This window comes from Mauremys reevesii, linkage group 1 (genome assembly GCF_016161935.1).
Source record: "Mauremys reevesii isolate NIE-2019 linkage group 1, ASM1616193v1, whole genome shotgun sequence".
NCBI classification, from domain to species: domain Eukaryota; kingdom Metazoa; phylum Chordata; order Testudines; family Geoemydidae; genus Mauremys; species Mauremys reevesii.
In genome coordinates, this window is record NC_052623.1 from 339,342,196 (window position 1) to 339,359,893 (window position 17,698).

General features: G+C 43.1%; 1 long non-coding RNA gene across 1 annotated transcript; it reads right to left on the minus strand.

The window, feature by feature from the left end:
- Positions 1-1,747: 1,747 nt before the first annotated feature.
- LOC120398279 lies at positions 1,748-17,011 on the minus strand. Its single transcript, XR_005594292.1, has 4 exons — positions 16,817-17,011; positions 4,488-4,545; positions 1,962-2,091; positions 1,748-1,839 (listed from the first exon to the last, which is right to left on the minus strand). It is a non-coding gene; the product is annotated as an uncharacterized LOC120398279 (long non-coding RNA).
- Between the last annotated feature and the right edge of the window lie 687 nt (positions 17,012-17,698).

Consider the following 17,698-nt stretch of genomic DNA (forward strand, 5'->3'; position numbering starts at 1 on the left):
GGGTTCCAAAACCCAGTGAATTGAGCGAGTGAGCGGGCGGGCGGGCTGGTGACAGGTATTTGCACCTGATAGGATAAGCCCCTTTTGAGGGCCTAAAACACCAATTGTGTCTCCTCTCTCCACTGTTGAATAGCAGAGCTAATTTTGATTCTATTAAGAGTCTAGTTACAGGCTGCTGTGCTGAATTTGCTTTGGGCTAATGGTGGGCACTGGGGGTTCCCTACTAAGAGCTGAGATAACTTAGTGCTGTGTGAACTAGTGGGGGAGCCTGAAGATATATTGCTAAGCGGCTGGCAGAGCTGAGCAGTGGATGGTTGCAGGATGGTTGGAGCGGCCCAAGGGACAGCAAGTGGAATGGAGCGGAGCAGTTTGTGGGATAGTTGGAGCAGCCCATGGGACGGCAAGTGGAGCAAAGAGGGGCAGAGCGGAGCAGTTCGTGGGATGGCTGGAGCGGCTCACGGGATGGCTGGTGGAGTGGAGTGGCTCGTGGTGAAGGCTGCAGCAGAGCCCCATGGAGAGGCAGGGCAGTCGGCAAGGACCATGTAAGGTGCCCCTTAACACCCTGCGCGCACCTTCCCCCAACCCATTTCCACCCAGGCTGGGGAGGTAAAACTCTGCAGATAAACTTTTGAACTCTGGGGCTGCACTGACCAGGGACAGAGACTTTTGAGTTGTTGGACTTTTGGGTGATTTTTGGGTTGCTGGACTCAAGAGACTTTTGGGGTGTTAGACTTTTGGGACTTTGGGGTGATCTTTTGGGTTGTTGGACTTAAGACCCTGAGGGGAAAAGGACACTGCCAAACTTACTTGGGGCTGGGTCTTTTGCTCATGGTTTGTGTTATGAATCCTGTTTGTGGTGTTTCCCCAACATAATGCCACATTGTTTCCCTCCTTTATTAAAAGGATTTTGCTACACCCAGACTCCATGCTTGCAAGAGGCTTCATTGCCTCTTAGAGGAGCCCGGGGGGTAGTATGTAATTGTCCCAAGTCACTGGGGGGGGGGGGCTCGAGCCGGTTTTGCATTGTGTTATGGAAATGGAACCCCTAGATACTGAACCCGGCCCTTGTTGCTGCCAACTCAGACGGGCAGAAGGGTCATAGTCATAAATAAGACTATGAAGTGATAGGACTGGGTGAATCAAGAGGGAGGCAGGGGAGAGACATAACAAAGAGCAGAATGACACCTCCCGTAATGAAGGAGAGGTTAGGAGAATTCCTCAAAGAAACCAGAAGGGAGGCCAGCATTTTTATATATATTGTACCATTTAAGGTAACATTTTAAATCTGAAATGATCATCCACAAATTGGGATGCTTCCCTCAAAAGATAAAAATTTATAATTCAGACCAAAAATACGCCAACACAATTTATTTTTTGAAACATTTTATTACTTTTAAGAAAACCTCATGGGCTTGGGTGTCTGCACCACTATTTGAGTGGTACACCCATCTGGATGCACTCATATTTGTGCAAAGAGGCCAAGTCTTGTACATTATAGAATATGTACAAATCTTCATACAATTCTCTACTTTAACAGGTTTTTTTGAAGCGCCTGCAATACTTTTAATGTAGACTTATAGAAGTTTGAGGACTACTTACCCCTGGCAATATTACAGATGGTTTCAATGTGTTCCAAGCATTGGCAAGCAAGGAATAGGAATGTCATATTAAAAACAATCTTTGAAGGATATCGCTGTGTAAGAGTGATAAAAGAAATGTGATAATTTATTTATCTTGGAAAATCATTGGCCCAGTATTTCAGATAGTTCTGTTATGCATGACGTGTATATAAGCCAGTATATTTATCCTTCTCGTCTATTTTTGAATGCTGCCTGTGATCTGGAAACAGAATATATATTATATGATTATGATTTTATCTTTGATAATTATCTTGCATTTGTATAGCACCTTTCATTTTTCATTGCAAATGACCCAAAGAATTGTGGGTATTTTAAGCTGACCTTTTGGCAGTGTTGTGGCTAGTGGCTAGCACGTGGTACTGGGGCGTGGGAGCCTCGGGTTCTAGTCCCATCTCTGCCACTGGGTAACCTTGGATGTGTCTTTCACCTCCTTATGCCTCAGTTTCCCCATCTGAAAAATGGGGTAATGATACTTACCTCCTTTGCAAAATACTTGAGATATACTGATTAAAGCATTATATAAAAGATTTTAATAAATAATAATAATATCGCTCAGTTTCCTCCTTCCACCCATAAAGTATAGCTACTCTGAGGTATGTTTAACAGTATACAGCAATGCCGTTCATTAGTTTGGAGCTAGAAGTGAGGAATACCTTCTTCAGTTGAAACTGCAAGGAAACTTCAAGTGGACAGAATGTTTTGAGCCAGTTTTGGGATTTGCCTAGAACAGATTTCAGATCCCCTTACTGTTGATAAAAGTGTCAGATTATGTAACAAGGTGGCCTTCCCCTTTAAGGGCCGGGAAGCCTTGGGTCAGCTAGCCCTGTCCCTCTACCCCTGCAGTGGGTGTGAGACATAGAGGGTCTTGAGTGGGAGCCAGTAAGACTCCATCTAGTTACAGCTAGAAGTTCCAGGAAAGACAGAACCTGGGGAATTGCAGCTGGCCTGAGGTAGAAGCTGCAGATTAATGTGGCAGGGAGCCAGTCTGGCTCCTACAGGGAAAGAGTTAGAATGGAACCCAGCTCTGGGAAGGAGGGCTGGGGACTCTTGACTCAAGGAGAAAGCCACTGAACTGAGGCTGGACCGAGAAAGCCAATATGTGTGAGGACTAAATAAGTTGGACCTTGGAAGGGGAGTGTTTAAATTACTTTTGGACTGTGATGTGGAGTTCTTAAGGGGCCCTGAGCAGGCCATCAGTGGAACAGGACTTCAGGCTTGTGTCTAATCCAAAAGACAGCACCTCTAGTAGCAGAGCGGTCCCTAACACAATTGGGTGGTGGTTCCAGGCAGACTGAGAAGCCCCTGTTCTGCTAAATATGTATTTAGCTTTAAGCATGTGTTTACATGCTTTCCTGTGCAGGGATACTTTTCTGTATTGGGACCAGAGAAAGGAAAGCCACCTTTTTAATCACTAGAACCATGCTACGTATATAACTAGAAAAGGAGTTTGCATCAGGGAAGACTTTGGGCCAGATTCTCAGTTGGTGCAGAGTGGTAGCTCATAGAAGTCTTGGAGCTACGTTAATTTACACAGCTGAGGGATCTGGCCTAAAATGTGTAAAACATCTAGAAAACTCAAAGGCAGTTAGTATGAAATGGTTTTACATACTCGTTACTAAATAATTTATTTAATTCTGAACCTTTCCCTAATATAGACGACATTCAAAGAAATTACCATTCTTTGTAATGTAAGGATGAAAAGTGAAGCATTCAAAAGTTAGGATGGTCATACTCCAGGGTGCTGGTGAAACTGTAATTCAGCTCCCTTGTCCATATGCATTATGATACAGTTGTTAATTACATGATCACATACTATTTTGCTACAGGACCCCTGCCTCATCAGTAATGGAGTAGTTATTTAATATTACCTTTCATCTTCCTCATCCAATGTCTAGCCTCAGGCCCTATTTAAAATCCACCATTCAAATCCTTCACTGAGTACAAAATTATTAATTTCCTCCTGGGCATTTGTCAAGTGCTCTCACCACAGTATTAAGTGTCTCATGAATATTAATAAATCTGTCTTCACAACACTACTGTGAGATTAGATGATATTATCACTCCCATTTTAGACCTGTTGAACTGGGGCTTGGATCCTGTAAATGCCTTTCAGGATCTGGATCAGAGAGATTAAGACCCAAATCTACTAGTGTACTAATTTTGGGTGCCCAATTTGAGACACCTAAGCACTGATTTTCATTGTACTTGGATCAGGCCCTATATAAAGAAGTTGATCATAAGTATTGCCATTGATCATAAATCCAAACCATTTGTTACACGTCCACAAAGTTACAGAAAACCTGCCATACCATTTTAATAACAAATGAGCTATTCTGTACCTGTGAACAGACCCCCAAACCTTTATAACAATGGGAAATGCTTGTTTGAGATATTAACAACCATCCCAGGAAACACATTACTGTATGGTTCATGAAAGAAAACACTTCCCTTGAGATCGGCTAAAGAAAAAACAAGAAATATAAAATATTACGAGCAAATCGTAATTCAGTTTTGACAATCCCAAGAGTGGTGTGGAGGCCATTTGTCTTTAATGAATACTCTACAATACAAAATAATGTTTGCATTGGCACTCAGGAAGGATGTTGACCCGCCAGCCCATAACAGTACACCTGTGCATAATAGCAAGCCACAAACTTAGCAATAAATATAATTCATACAGCATCTGCTGTGCACCTAACCATAGATAAGTGTCATAATGAATGCTGCAACAGAAGCCTAATTCTCTATGTGAATACAAGAATGTGGCAACAATTGCCAGTGCACCCAACTAGGTATGACAATGCTGTATCAAAAGAAAGTGTGTGTCCACACATTCAATTTTTTTACCTGGTTATCCATCTCTTTATGTACATGTGTACTGACCTGGGCACCAGTCTGTAAATTCCTTGTAAAATACAAATACACGGTTATTGAAGATAAGATAAAATAAAATTAACAAGATTTAGTATATCTTTCTCTGGTGTAGGTAAGTGAATATTAAAAAGGATCTGAAAACTGATATGTCCTGGTCAAACAAATTAAGTTGGACTCAACTATGTGACAGCTGGGTTTTAAAACAGTTCCACCGAAATGGTATGAGCACCACTGCAGACAATGGCACTCCCTCATTATTCAAGGCATTTAAAGCATCCGTCTCGAAGTCCATACTCTTTAACCATGTGTATTACACAGCATGTTTCATATATAATTTCAGATTAATTTTTTTTCTGGCACATGATGGCCAGGTTTTATTGCCTTTTCTTATTCCATTTCAGTACTTAAATTGATCACAGAAGACTGTAAGTATGTGTTCTGCCCTAAAAACAAAACCTGATTGTACAAATGTTATCCTTGGTATTCCTCCCTCTGTTACAGAAGACCTGAGGGGTGATGGCTGGAATGTGTTCTCCCAATCATGAGCCTAAGGAAACACTAACTAAAGTTACTTGTTACTTTTAAAGCATGCCCACACATTCTTCAAAACTTCTCCAAGAGGCTTATATTTTGACGCTGCATCAGAGCAGAAATGGACATATTTTAAAGTACTTTTAAATATTGTTCATCTCCTCCTACCTGCAGAATCCCACCTTTGATCCCTGTTCTGAGTAATGAGCTAATGAATTTATTTTAAAAAAAAATATTCTCCGAGGACTGTCTTTCACAGACTCCCACTTCATCCCTGTTTTCCTACCCAGATCACAGAAATATTTCAAGAAACCATTCAACCTTTCCTAGAGCAATCTCCAGGTCCTTTAAATCTTCTCATCCAAAAGTCAACATCTCTTTAAATGTGATATTGAGAACTACATTCTTTTCATTTTTTTCACCAGATGCATTGACTCATCACATCTTAGTCCATCAGTCATACTATGGTATGACAGTGTGTACATTTGAACCAAATCAACAGCTGTGGCCAGACTTTTAAGTATCATCTTGTGCTTTCTGAGCCAAATTCTGAGAGCCATTGGATTTTTTCAGGGCTTTTGAAATCCTCCATTTAGTTTAGAGTGTATTAGTCTGAATATATGAAAAATCAATTTATCAATATCTCCTACTTATCTAATTTGTTTTGGGTCCTGTTTTGTTTTGTGATTTTGTTATATCTAGTGTAATATCTTTGTACATAATTCAGTCATTCTGAAATCACAGAGAGGCAGGCAAAAGCAATGATGCCCTAAATTTATCAATTTTAGAGTTATGCAAACCAAATGGAATAGAAGACCTAATCCAGTTCATTATAAATGACTCACAGACAGCAAGTAACCTTACCGACAACTTTGTAAAATATACATTTGAGTTATGTTATGACATTTATGTTCAGAAAAAGGCATTTGATCAGATAATGTGAAAACTACCAGAGTAGCTCCATTAATCAGACTTTGTTTCTTCTGCAGTCCAGAATGTAAACACTCATTCAAGTGCAAGTTAGGGAAATATGTTTATTATGTTATCCTTTTAACCCATGAACTGTTAGTATATTTAATACTGAATTGCATCTATCATTCTTATCCCGACAACTCTCAACTAAGAAACATTGTATTCTTGGGAAATACTAAAAAAATAATGAGACAAATAGTCAACAATATGTCAGGATGTTGGAAAGTTGCACATGACTGGATTTTTACTCACTTTTGCTATTCACGAGGGGCATGAACGTGGTCCTTTGCTGCCCAACAAGCAGACTGTGACTCTTTCTGGTACCCTCTTTCACCCTCTTGATCCATCCTGGAGAAAGTATTCTATACCAGCTCTATAACTGGCACAGACTACTCCCCTCTCTATGCTTCTCAGCAGTGCTGGGAAGCACTTGGGGGTGGGATGCATTCTCTAACTTTCTGCCCTCCTGCACAGAAGAAGAGCAGTTTCCCTATGCAGGTAGTCCCTCTTCCCCTTCCCCTGCCAGCCTCCCTCCCCCTCAGTGACCCATGGTACAGGCAGCCCAAGCAATGGAATTAAGATCTATGTTACTGTCTTGTATGGGTGAGTACTGTGGCTCACAGTTGAGCCCTAGTAGTTTAAAGTGGAATGCAATGCTGTGTTGATCAACTCTAATTCCAAGATGAACATTTTGTGCTAGAAACTGTCTTGTTTTTTCAGTAGTACAGTTAATCTTGTAAGGAACTTAGCAATAGATGCAATTTTTTTTTTTTTGGCGCACCAGTTACTGTTCTGTCAGTCCAGAGGACTCGGCCTTGTGTTGTGGAGCTATGGAAGGGTTTTACAACATCGTCTGTCAGGAAATAAATGATGGTTAGAGAAAGGCAAGCTAATGAGCAGGTAGAAGTTCAGTAACTGAACCTATTGGCAAGACTAGACCTGTCATAGGTGCTTTCTATTCAGTATCTAGTAGCCTTTTTTCAGGGCTACAATAGTGTATGCTCTGGCATATGGCTGCTAATTGACTCTGCTCTTGTTCCCACTGAGGCAGTGGCAGCAGAGCAAGACTCATAAATTTCCTGAGCAATGCCTCATCTAGTACTACATTGAGATTCTGTTTTCAAATTAACTTAATTACATAAGAATGCAAGACATGTAAGGATAAACTGAGGCCAAGAAACCCCACTAAGTCTGTTTCTCTTTGCAGTTAACATACCATGAGTTGCAGTGAACCAGCTCATGAACTTCATCTTTCATCCCATTCACGCTTCATGGTGAGTCTAAAGTAATTCATTAGACTGGGCAGGAAGAACAAACCTCAAAGTCATTTAGCTTACAACCCCTTCTCTTCTGCTCACAATAACCAGAATAGCAATGGGCAAACTCATTTTACTTAATATGGAGCCCAGCCAATTCGTTATGTGTATGAGATCTGGACTCCAAATCCAATGTGGTAGGAGCTGTGGTCTGCTTAGGCAAGTCTGAAAAAAGCAGCAGAGAGAGAGAGGAGGGAAAATGTCCAAATGAACAAATGAGTGAAAAATAGAGAGTGGGCAGTATGGTTGTGGTACATGTAGGTACCAATGACATAGGGAAGCATAGGAGAGACATCCTGGAGGCCAAATTTAGGCTGCTAGGAAAGAGACTGAAATCCAGGACCTCTATGGTAGCATTCTCAGAAATGCTTCCAGTTCCACGCACAGGGCCAGGTAGGCAGGTAGAGCTTCAGAGTCTCAATGCATGGATGAGATTATGGCGTAGAGAGGAGGGGTTTAGATTTATTAGGAACTGGGGAAACTTTGGGAATGGGGGAGCCTATGCAGGAAGGATGGGCTCCACCTAAACCAAAGTGGATCCAGACTGCTGGCACTTAACATTAAAAAGGTTGCAGAGCAGTTTTTAAACTAAGAGATGGGGGAAAGCTGATTGCTGCAGAGGAGCATGCGGATCGGACAGAAACTTCTCTCAGAGGAGAGTCTATTGATAGAGATTCTCTAGGTTTTAGTCAGGAGGAGAGGATGAAAGAGGATGAAGTGTGTTCCAGAGCAGACAAGAAATATTCACATAAAAAAGAATCTGACACATTAGAAAAGGGCAGACAAATTAACCGTGACAATTTTTTAAAGTGCTTGTACACAAATGCTAGAAGACTAAATAATAAGATGGATGAACTAGGGTGCCTCATGTTAAAGGAGGATACTGATATAATAGGCATCACAGAAACCTGGTGGAGTAGGGACAATCAATGGGACACAATCATTCCGGGGAACAAAATATATCGGAAGGACAGACAGGTCATGCAGGGGGAGCAGGGAGAGTGGCACTACATGTGAAAGAAAATGTAGAGCAGGCCTGCACAACTTGTAAAGCAGCGAGGGACTTATTACTCTAAAGAAAACAGCTGAGGGCCAAAATCCACTGGCCCCCCTGAAACACTCCCCTCAGCGCCGCCCAGCCCCCCAAAACACAAACATCCCCCAGTGCCACCTGGCCCTACGGAAACAAACACACACACACCCAGGTGCCACCCACCCTTCAGAAATAAACCCTCCTTCCCCAGCACCACCCCGCCGAAACTGCGGTATTGAACCTCGGTAATATGTTATAGCGGGCCCCAAGGCAGTATAATTAAGGTAAAAGAAAAATGTCTTTTTGCTAGAAGTAGAATAAGATCTTCCCCCCACTTTGTAATCAATTGCCCTGTTGAATGAATGAGGTGTGAACGAGGAAGGCATGGAAGGCCGGCACCTCCAGACAGCTGCAACCCTTGGAGAGGGGATGGGAGCCAGACCAAGGGCAATTAAACTTGTCAAGTGGGCTGACTAGAGAAGAGCAGACATACTGATGGCCTCAGGGGGATAGAAGCAAGCACCTTCCTTTGGGAACACCCTCTTTGCAGCACTGGGACAACCCCCACCTAGAGAAAAGCCTCAAAAAGGACCAATTTTTATGAGAGACAAGATCAGTAGAACAGGTCTGCAACCAACTCGCTGCTTGCCTCCTCACCGCCTTCCCCAAGTACAAAGCCCCACCCCCACCCGCCACTGCCCACCCGGCTCATCATCTCCCCATCCCCCTGACTCACCTACTCACCCCCCACCATCCACTTGCCTCCGCAGCCCCCTCGCCAATGCCCGCCCGCTTGCTTCCTCAGCCCCCCCCTCCCCTGCTGCCAGCTCACCTGCCCCTCCGCCACTGCCCACCCACTCACATCCTCAGGCCCCCACCTCCCCCAGCTCGCCTACTCACTCCCTGCCACCCACTCGCCTCCTCAGCCTCCCTCCCCCACCGCCAGCTCACCTGCCCCCCCACCACTGCCCACCCACTCGCCTCCTCAGCCCTCCACCCTCCCGGCTGCCTACTCACCCCCACCCCTGCTGCCACCGCTGCCGCCGCCAGCTCACCTGCCTGTCCACCACTGGCTTGCCTGCTCCCCCTGCTGCCAGCTCATCTGCCTGCCCGCCGCTGGCCTCTTACCTTCTGCCGCTGCCCCCACCCTCTGCCGCTGGCCCACCCTCATTCCCCAGCCTGCCACTGGCCTCTTCACCATTCCGCTAACCCGCCGGCCAGCCAGCCATAGGTTTGCCCCACCCCGCTGCTTGCCTATTCACCCCCCGTTGGCCGCACAGTGAGCCCACGCGGGCCACATGCGGCCCGTATGTTGTGCAGGCCTGATGTAGAGTCAAATGAAGTAAAAATCTTAAATGAATCCACATGTTCCATATAATCTCTATGGATTCCATGCTCTAATAAGAATATAACAGTAGGGATCTGCTATTGACCACCTGACCAGGACAGTGATAGTGACAATGAAATGCTAAGGGAGATTAGAGAGGCTATCAAAATAAAGAACTCAATAATAGTGGGGGATTTCAATTATCCCCCATATTGACTGGCTACATGTCACCTCAGGATGAAATGCAGAGATAAAATTTCTCAATACTTTAAATGGCTGCTTCTTGGAGCAGCTGGTACAGGAAGCCACAAGGGGAGAGGCAATTCTCGATTTAGTCCTGAGTGGAGGCAGGGTCTGGTCCAAGAGGTAACTATAACAGGACCTCTTGGAAATAGTGACCATAATATAATAACATTTAACATTCCTGTAATGGGAAGAACACCTCAACAGCCCAACATTGTGGCATTTAATTTCAGAAAGGGGAACTATGCAAAAATGAGGTTAGTTAAATTAAAAGGTACAGTGAATAGAGTATTAGAGGGGTAGCCGGGTTAGTCTGGATCTGTAAAAGCAGCAAAGAGTCCTGTGGCACCTTATAGACTAACAGACGTATTGGAGCATGAGCTTTCATGGGTGAATACCCACTTCGTCGGATGCATGAGGATAGTGAATCGAGTGAAATCCCTGCAAGCTGCATGGACACTTTTCAAAGACAGCATAATAGAGGCCCATCTTAAATGTATACCCCAAATTAAAAACCACAGTAAAAGAACTAAAAAACAGCCACCGTGGCTTAACAACCATGTAAAAGAAGCAGTGAGAGATAAAAAGGCATCTTTTTAAAAGTGGAAATCAAATCCTAGTGAGGTAAATAGAAAGGAGCATAAACACTGCCAAATTAAGTGTAAAAGTGTAATAAGAAAAGCCAAAAAGGAGTTTGAAGAACAGCTAGCCAAAAACTCAAAAGGTAATAACAAAATGTCTTTTAAGTACATCAGAAGTAGGAAGCCTGCTAAACAACCAGTGGGGCCCCTGGACGATCAAGATACAAAAAAAGCACTTAAAGACGATAAAGTAATTCCAGAGAAACTAAATAAATTCTTTGCTTCAGTCTTCACGGCTGAGGATGTTAAGGAGATCCTCAGATTTGTCACCTACAAAGGACAGCTCAGGTTTGGGGAATTGTCACAGATTGAAGTGTCACCAGAGAAGGTTTTGGAATTAATTGATAAATTTAACAGTAACAAGTCACCGGGACCAGACGATATTCACACAAGAGTTCTGAAAGAACTCAAATGTGAAATTGCGGAACTATTAACTAGGGTTTCTAACCTGTCCTTTAAATCGGCATCTGTACTCAATGACTGGAAGATAGCCAATATTTTAAAAGGGCTCTAGAGGTGATCCCGGCAGTACCAGGCAAATTAGTTGAAACAATAGTAAAGAATAAAATTGTCAGATACATAGAAGAACATAAATTGTTGCACAAAAGTCAGCATGGTTTCTGTAACGGGAAATCATGTCTTACTAATCTATTAGAGTTCTTTGAAGGGGTCAACAAACATGTGGACAAGGGGGATCCAGTGGACATAGTGTACTTAGATTTCCAGAAAGCTTTTGACAAGGTCCCTCATCAAAGGCTCTTACATAAATTATGTTGTCATGGGATAAGAGGAAAGATCCTTTCATGGATTGAGAACTGGTTAAAAGACAGGGAACAAAGGGTAGGAATAAATGGTAAATTTTCAGAATGGAGAGGGGTAACTAGTGGTGTTCTCCAAGGGTCAGTCCTCGGATCAATCCTCTTCAACTTTTTCATAAATGATCTGGAGAAAGGGGTAAACAGTGAGATGGAAAAGTTTGCGGATTATACTAAACTGCTCAAGATAGATAAGACCAAAGCAGACTGTGAAGAACTTCAAAAAGATCTCACAAAACTAAGTGATTGGGCAACAAAATGGCAAATGAAATTTCATGTGGATAAATGTAAAGTAATGCACATTGAAATAACCCCAACTATACATACAATGTGATGGGGGCTAATTTAGCTACAACTAATCAGGAAGGAGATCTTGTAGTCATTGTGGATAGTTCTCTGAAGATGGGTAAGGAATGGTGTCCCTAGCCTCTGTTTGTCAGAGGGTGGAGATGGATGGCAGGAGAGAGATCACTTTATCATTACCTGTTATGTTCACTCCCTCTGGGACACCTGGCATTGGCCACTGTCGGTAGACAGGATACTGGGCTGGATGAACCTTTGGTCTGACCCAGTATGGTCATTCTTATGTTCTTATGTTGAATTTACAAACAGGATTATATGACAGAGTTGCCTGTGCTAGCAGGGGTCTGGACTGGAAGACCCAGGAGGTCCCTTCCAGTCCTCTGTCCTGTGAGGCTACATAAAACAATTACAGCAAGAAAAAGAGGGGAACAAAGACAAAACTTCTACTGAAGAACAGATATAGGATGTACAAACCACATGCAAGCTATGTCTATGTGATAGCCTACCTTTTGGTGGGAAATGGTCTAATCCAAACATGCAGCGCTCACCGGTTTCTCTTTAGCTAGGAAAGCTTTTTTTTTTCATGATTATTAGTTTTTAAATCAATTCACCTTTGATATAATATTGTGCCAGATCTCCAGTTTGTGCAAGTCATCATAGCCCCACTGAAACCAATGGCGCTACATTGATTTACAGCTGCTGGGGATCTGACTCCTTAAGGTTTAAATTACAAGGAAATACTGGTCTGTAAACTTGAGCTAGTTTTATAAGTGATTCAGACACAAAAATGTGTGTGAGATACCCCAAATGTCATATGGTAATGGGTATCATTTGTATTTAAGTAGCACCTAGAGGCCCCAACTGAAAACGAGATCCATCTGTGCTAGGCACTGTAAAAGCTCATAGATGATCTCTTCCCCCAAGAACTTACATTCTAAACAGATATGACAGCCAAAGGGCAGGAGGGGAATAAGAATCCAAGAGAGGTGTAATGATTTGCCCAAGGTCAGACAACAGATCAGATGCAAAGCCATGTCTTCCAATGCCTAGTCCAGTGCCCTGTCCACTAGACCACACTACTATTATACCACCACACAATACTATTCACTTGTCCCTAATAAGAATGCTACTCTGTTCACCAGAGGTTATCAAAGGAGAGATTAAAATGCTCGTTCTCCCCATTGAGGGACCCCTGGACCAGCAAAAGCAGCTAGACCTATAGTTCTCCAGGTTTAAATATAGAAGATTCTTCATTCAGAAAAAGAAATCCAGCCTTAACAATCTGCTTTGTGTCAGCATATAATTTCCTCTTATTGGTATTGTCTGTTCTGTAACTAATTTAATATCACAAAATATTATGGGCTCATTTCTCAGCTGGTGTACATTGATTCAGCTCCACTGAAGTCAATGGAGCTACAACAATTTATGCTAGTTGAGACCTTTCTTTTTACCGGTCCCTATTTTTTAAAACATAATGCAATTCAGAATTCTAATACATTTTTATGTGTGATTTCCCTTTACAAAAGCTGTGTTGACTCTTCCCCCAACAAATTATGTTAATCTATGTGTCTGATAATTCTGTTCTTTACTATAGTTTCTACCAATTTGCCTTGTACTGAAGCTGTGCTTACCTATGTGAAATTCTCAGGATCATAGAATATCAGGGTTGGAAGGGACCTCAGGAGGTCATCTAGTCCAACCCCCTGCTCAAAGCAGGACTAATTCTCAGGCAGATTTTTGCCCCAGATTCCTAAATGGCCCTCTGAAGGATTGAACTTACCACCCTGGGTTTAACAGGCCAATGCTTAAACCACTAAGCAAAGAAGGCTGGGCCTGCTAGGGTGGGGTCCTCTCAGGCAGGGGTTCTCAAAGAGGGGATTGCAAGGTTATTTCATAAGGAGTCACCAGCTGTCAACCTCCACCCCAAACCCCGCTTTGCATCGAGCATTTATTTATAATGGTGTTAAATAGAAGAAGAGCTCTGTCTCTAGTTGGTTCCTCCAGCACTTGCACCAGGAAACTGTCCCCTACACTTTCCAAAAACTTCCTGGATTGTCTGTGCACCGCTGTATTGTCTCCCAGCAGATATCAGGGTGATTAAAGTCTCCCATGAGAACCAAGGCCTGCAATCTAGTAACTTCTGCTAGTTGCCGGAAGAAAGCCTCGTCCACCTCATCCCCCTGGTCTGGTGGTCTATAGCAGACTCCCACCACAACATCACCCTTGTTGCTCACACTTCTAAACTTAATCCAGAGACTCTCAGGTTTTTCTGCAGTTTCATATTGGAGCTCTGAGCAGTCATACTCCCCTCTTACATACAATGCAACTCCCCAACCTTTTCTGCCCTGCTTGTCCTTCCTGAACAGTTTATATCCATCCATGACAGTACTCTAGTCGTGTGAGTTATCCCACCAAGTCTCTGTTATTCCAATCACATTCCTTGTTCCTTGTTCCAAGTTCCTTGACTGTGCCAGGACTTCCAGTTCTCCTTACTTGAGGCTCCCCTCTAGAGCCCTATTTAAAAATCAGGGTTACATTAGCTACCTTCCAGTCATCTGATACAGAGGCTGATTTCATTGTTAGGTTACATAGTACAATTAGTAGTTCTGCAATTTCATATATGAGTTCCTTCAGAACTCTTGGGTGAATACCATCTGGTCCTGATGACTTATTACAGTTTAGTTTATCAGTTTGTTCTAAAACCTATTCTACTGACACATCAATTTGGGACAGTACTTCAGATGTGTTGCCCCAAAAGGATAGCTTTGATGTGGGTCTCTCCTCCAGATCTTCTGCAGTGAAGACCAGTGCAAAGAATTAATTTAGTTTCTCTGCAATGGTATTGTCTTCCCTGAGTGCACTTTTAACACTTCCGTCATCTAGTGGCCCCATGGCCCATTTGACAGACTTCCTGCTTCTGATGCACTTAAAAAACACTGTTAGTTTTAGCATCATTAGCAAGTTGCTTCTCAAATTCTTTTTTGGCTAGCCTAGTTAAACATTTACATTTTACTGGCCAGTTTGTGCTCCTTCCTACTTCCCTCATTAGGATTTAACCTTAAAATTTTAAAGGGTGCCTTTTTTCCTCTAACAACCTCCATTACTCTGATGTTTAACTATGGTGGCATTCTTTTGGTCATCCTCCTGTCTTTTTTATTTGGGGTATACAGTGTATCTGAACCTCTATCGTGGTGTTTTTAAGTAGTCTCCATGCTGCTTGCAGGCATTCTAACTTGTGATTCCTTTTTTATTATTATTATTTCCATTTAACTAGCATGCTCTCTCATGTGTAGTTCCCCTTTTAAAAGATAAATGTTATAGTGGTGGGGGGCTCCCCCCACCTCTATCTGGATACGAAATTTAATTATGTTATGATGACTACTGCTGAGTGGGTCAGCTATAGTTACCTTGTGGACTAGATCCTGTGCTCCACTTAGGAGTAAACCAAAATTGCCTCTCCCATTGTGGGTTCCTGGACTCATAGGACTGTTCGAAGAAGTAGTCATTTATGGTATCTAGAAATTTTATCTCTGCATCTTGCCATAAGGAGATATTTACCCAATCACCTTGAGGATAGTTGAAATCACCCATTATTGCTACATTTCTGGTTTCGTAGCCTCTCTAACCACTTCCCTTAGCATTTCACAATCACTGTCACCATCCCGTTCAGGTGGTTGGTATTCCTATTGCTACATCCTTATTATCCAAGCACGGAATTTCTATCCATAGGGATTCTATGTTCCAGTTTGATTCATTTAAGATGTTCACCTTATCTGATGATGTTGGTTTTTTTGTGTGTGTGCGTATGTGTGTGCAGTGTAGTTGTAGCTGTGTTGGCCCAGGACGTTAGAGAGACAAGGTGGGTGAGGTAATATCTTTTATTGGACCAACTTCTGTTGGTGAGAGAGAAGCTTGTTTCTCACACCAACCAAAGTTGGACCAATAAAAGATATTACCTCATCCAACTTGTCTGTCTATGCTTCTTTAACATATAGTGCCAGTTCCCCACCACAGCAACCTACTCTGTCATTCCTATATATTCTGTACCCTGGTATTACCATGACCCATTGATTATGCTCATTCCATCATGTTTCCACAATGCCTGTTACATCAATATACTCATTTAATGCCAGGCATTCTAATTCACTAATCTTAGTATTTAGACATCTAGCATTTGTATATAAGCACTTTTATATGTTTTCAGTATGTAGTTGCTTGCATTCAAGTGCCATTTAAAAATTTGACTGCTCCTCACTAGCTCCTACCTGTGCCTTATCAACTTCTTTCCTGTCCTCTGTATTTGGATATAGGGTTCCCCCTTTAAAAAATCTGTCCAAGCGATGTGTCTGCCCAAACTGTGTGTACCTCCACATCTGTCAGCCATTAATTTAAAAATCCTCTACAACCTTTTAGATTTTATACCAGAAGTCTGCTTCCATTTTGGTTAAGCTGGAACCCATTCCTCCTATGTAGGCCCTCCTTCTCCAAAAGTTTCCCCAGTTCCTAATATACCTAAATCCCTCCTCCCTACACATTGTCTCATCCAGGCATTGAGACTTTGTAGTTCTGTCTGTCTTGCTGGCCCTGCACATGGAAATGGAAGCACTTCAGAGAATGTTACTATGCAGGGCTGGCTTTATTAACTGCGAGGCCCAATTCGAATACCCGGCAGCGGTCCGGGGCTTTGGCGGCACTTTGGTGGCAGAGGGTCTGCTCCGGGTTTTCCGTGGCACCAAAGGACCCCCCCACTGCCAAAATGTCAGTGAAGACCCCTGGAGTGGACCCCTTGCTGCCGAAATGCCACCGGACCCCCCACCGCCGAAATGGCACCAAAGCCCCAGACTGCCACTGGGTAAGTAAAAAAAATAATTAAAAAGGCACCTAAGGCGTGGGGCCCGATTCCGGGGAATCGGGCGAATCGGCCTAAAGCCGGCCCTGCCACTACGGACTCCTGGACTTTAATATCTTACCTAGCAGCATAAATTTGGCCCCAAAGATCTCTCTCCTAGTTTTCCCTATGTCCACTACATGTACCATGACCATTGATTCCTCCCCAATACATATACATACACATACACATATACATATAAGGCCATCTAGATGTCTCATTAAATATACTACCTTTGTCCCAGCAGGCAATTCACCAAGAGGTACTTCCAGTCCTCACAAACCCAACTATCTATATTTTTAATAATCAAATCTCCCACTACTACCACCTGTCTTTTCCTAGTGACTGGGGTCCCTGCCCCTGGAGGGATATCCTGAGGGTGAGAGGATATTATGACATCAACTTGAAGGTGGGTCCCAACTAAAGGATCATTTCCCTCCACTCCAACCTGAAGTTCTCATACCCCAAGACTTTCATCCTCCTCAACAGCACAGGAGTTGTCAGACAGGAGGTAGGGCTGTTCTACTATGTCATAAAATCATAGAATATCAGGGTTGGAAGGGACCTCAGGAGGTCATCTAGTCCAACCCCCTGCTCAAAGCAGGACCAATCCCCAACTAAATCATCCCAGACAGAGCTTTGTCAAGCCTGACCTTAAAAACCTCTAAGGAAGGAGATTACACTACCTCTCTAGGTAACCCATTCCAGTGCTTTACCACCCTCCTAGTGAAAAAGATTTTCCTAATATCCAACCTAAACCTCCCCCACTGCAACTTGAGACCATTGCTCCTTGTTCTGTCATCTGCCACCACTGAGAACAGTCTAGATCCATCATCTTTGGAATCCTCTTTCAGGTAGATGAAAGCAGTTATCAAATTCCCCCTCATTCTTCTCTTCTGCAGACTAAACAATCCCAGTTCCCTCAACCTCTCTTCATAAGTCATGTGCTCCAGCCCCATAATCATTTTTGTTGCCCTCCATTCAACTCTTTTCAGTTTTTCCACATCCTTCTTGTAGTGTACAAGGGTTTGCAAGGGCTCGACCCTCTCTGGGGCAGTGGGGAGCCACACTGGCTCACGACGCACAGTTGATCTTGGGGAATTGGTCTGGCCGTG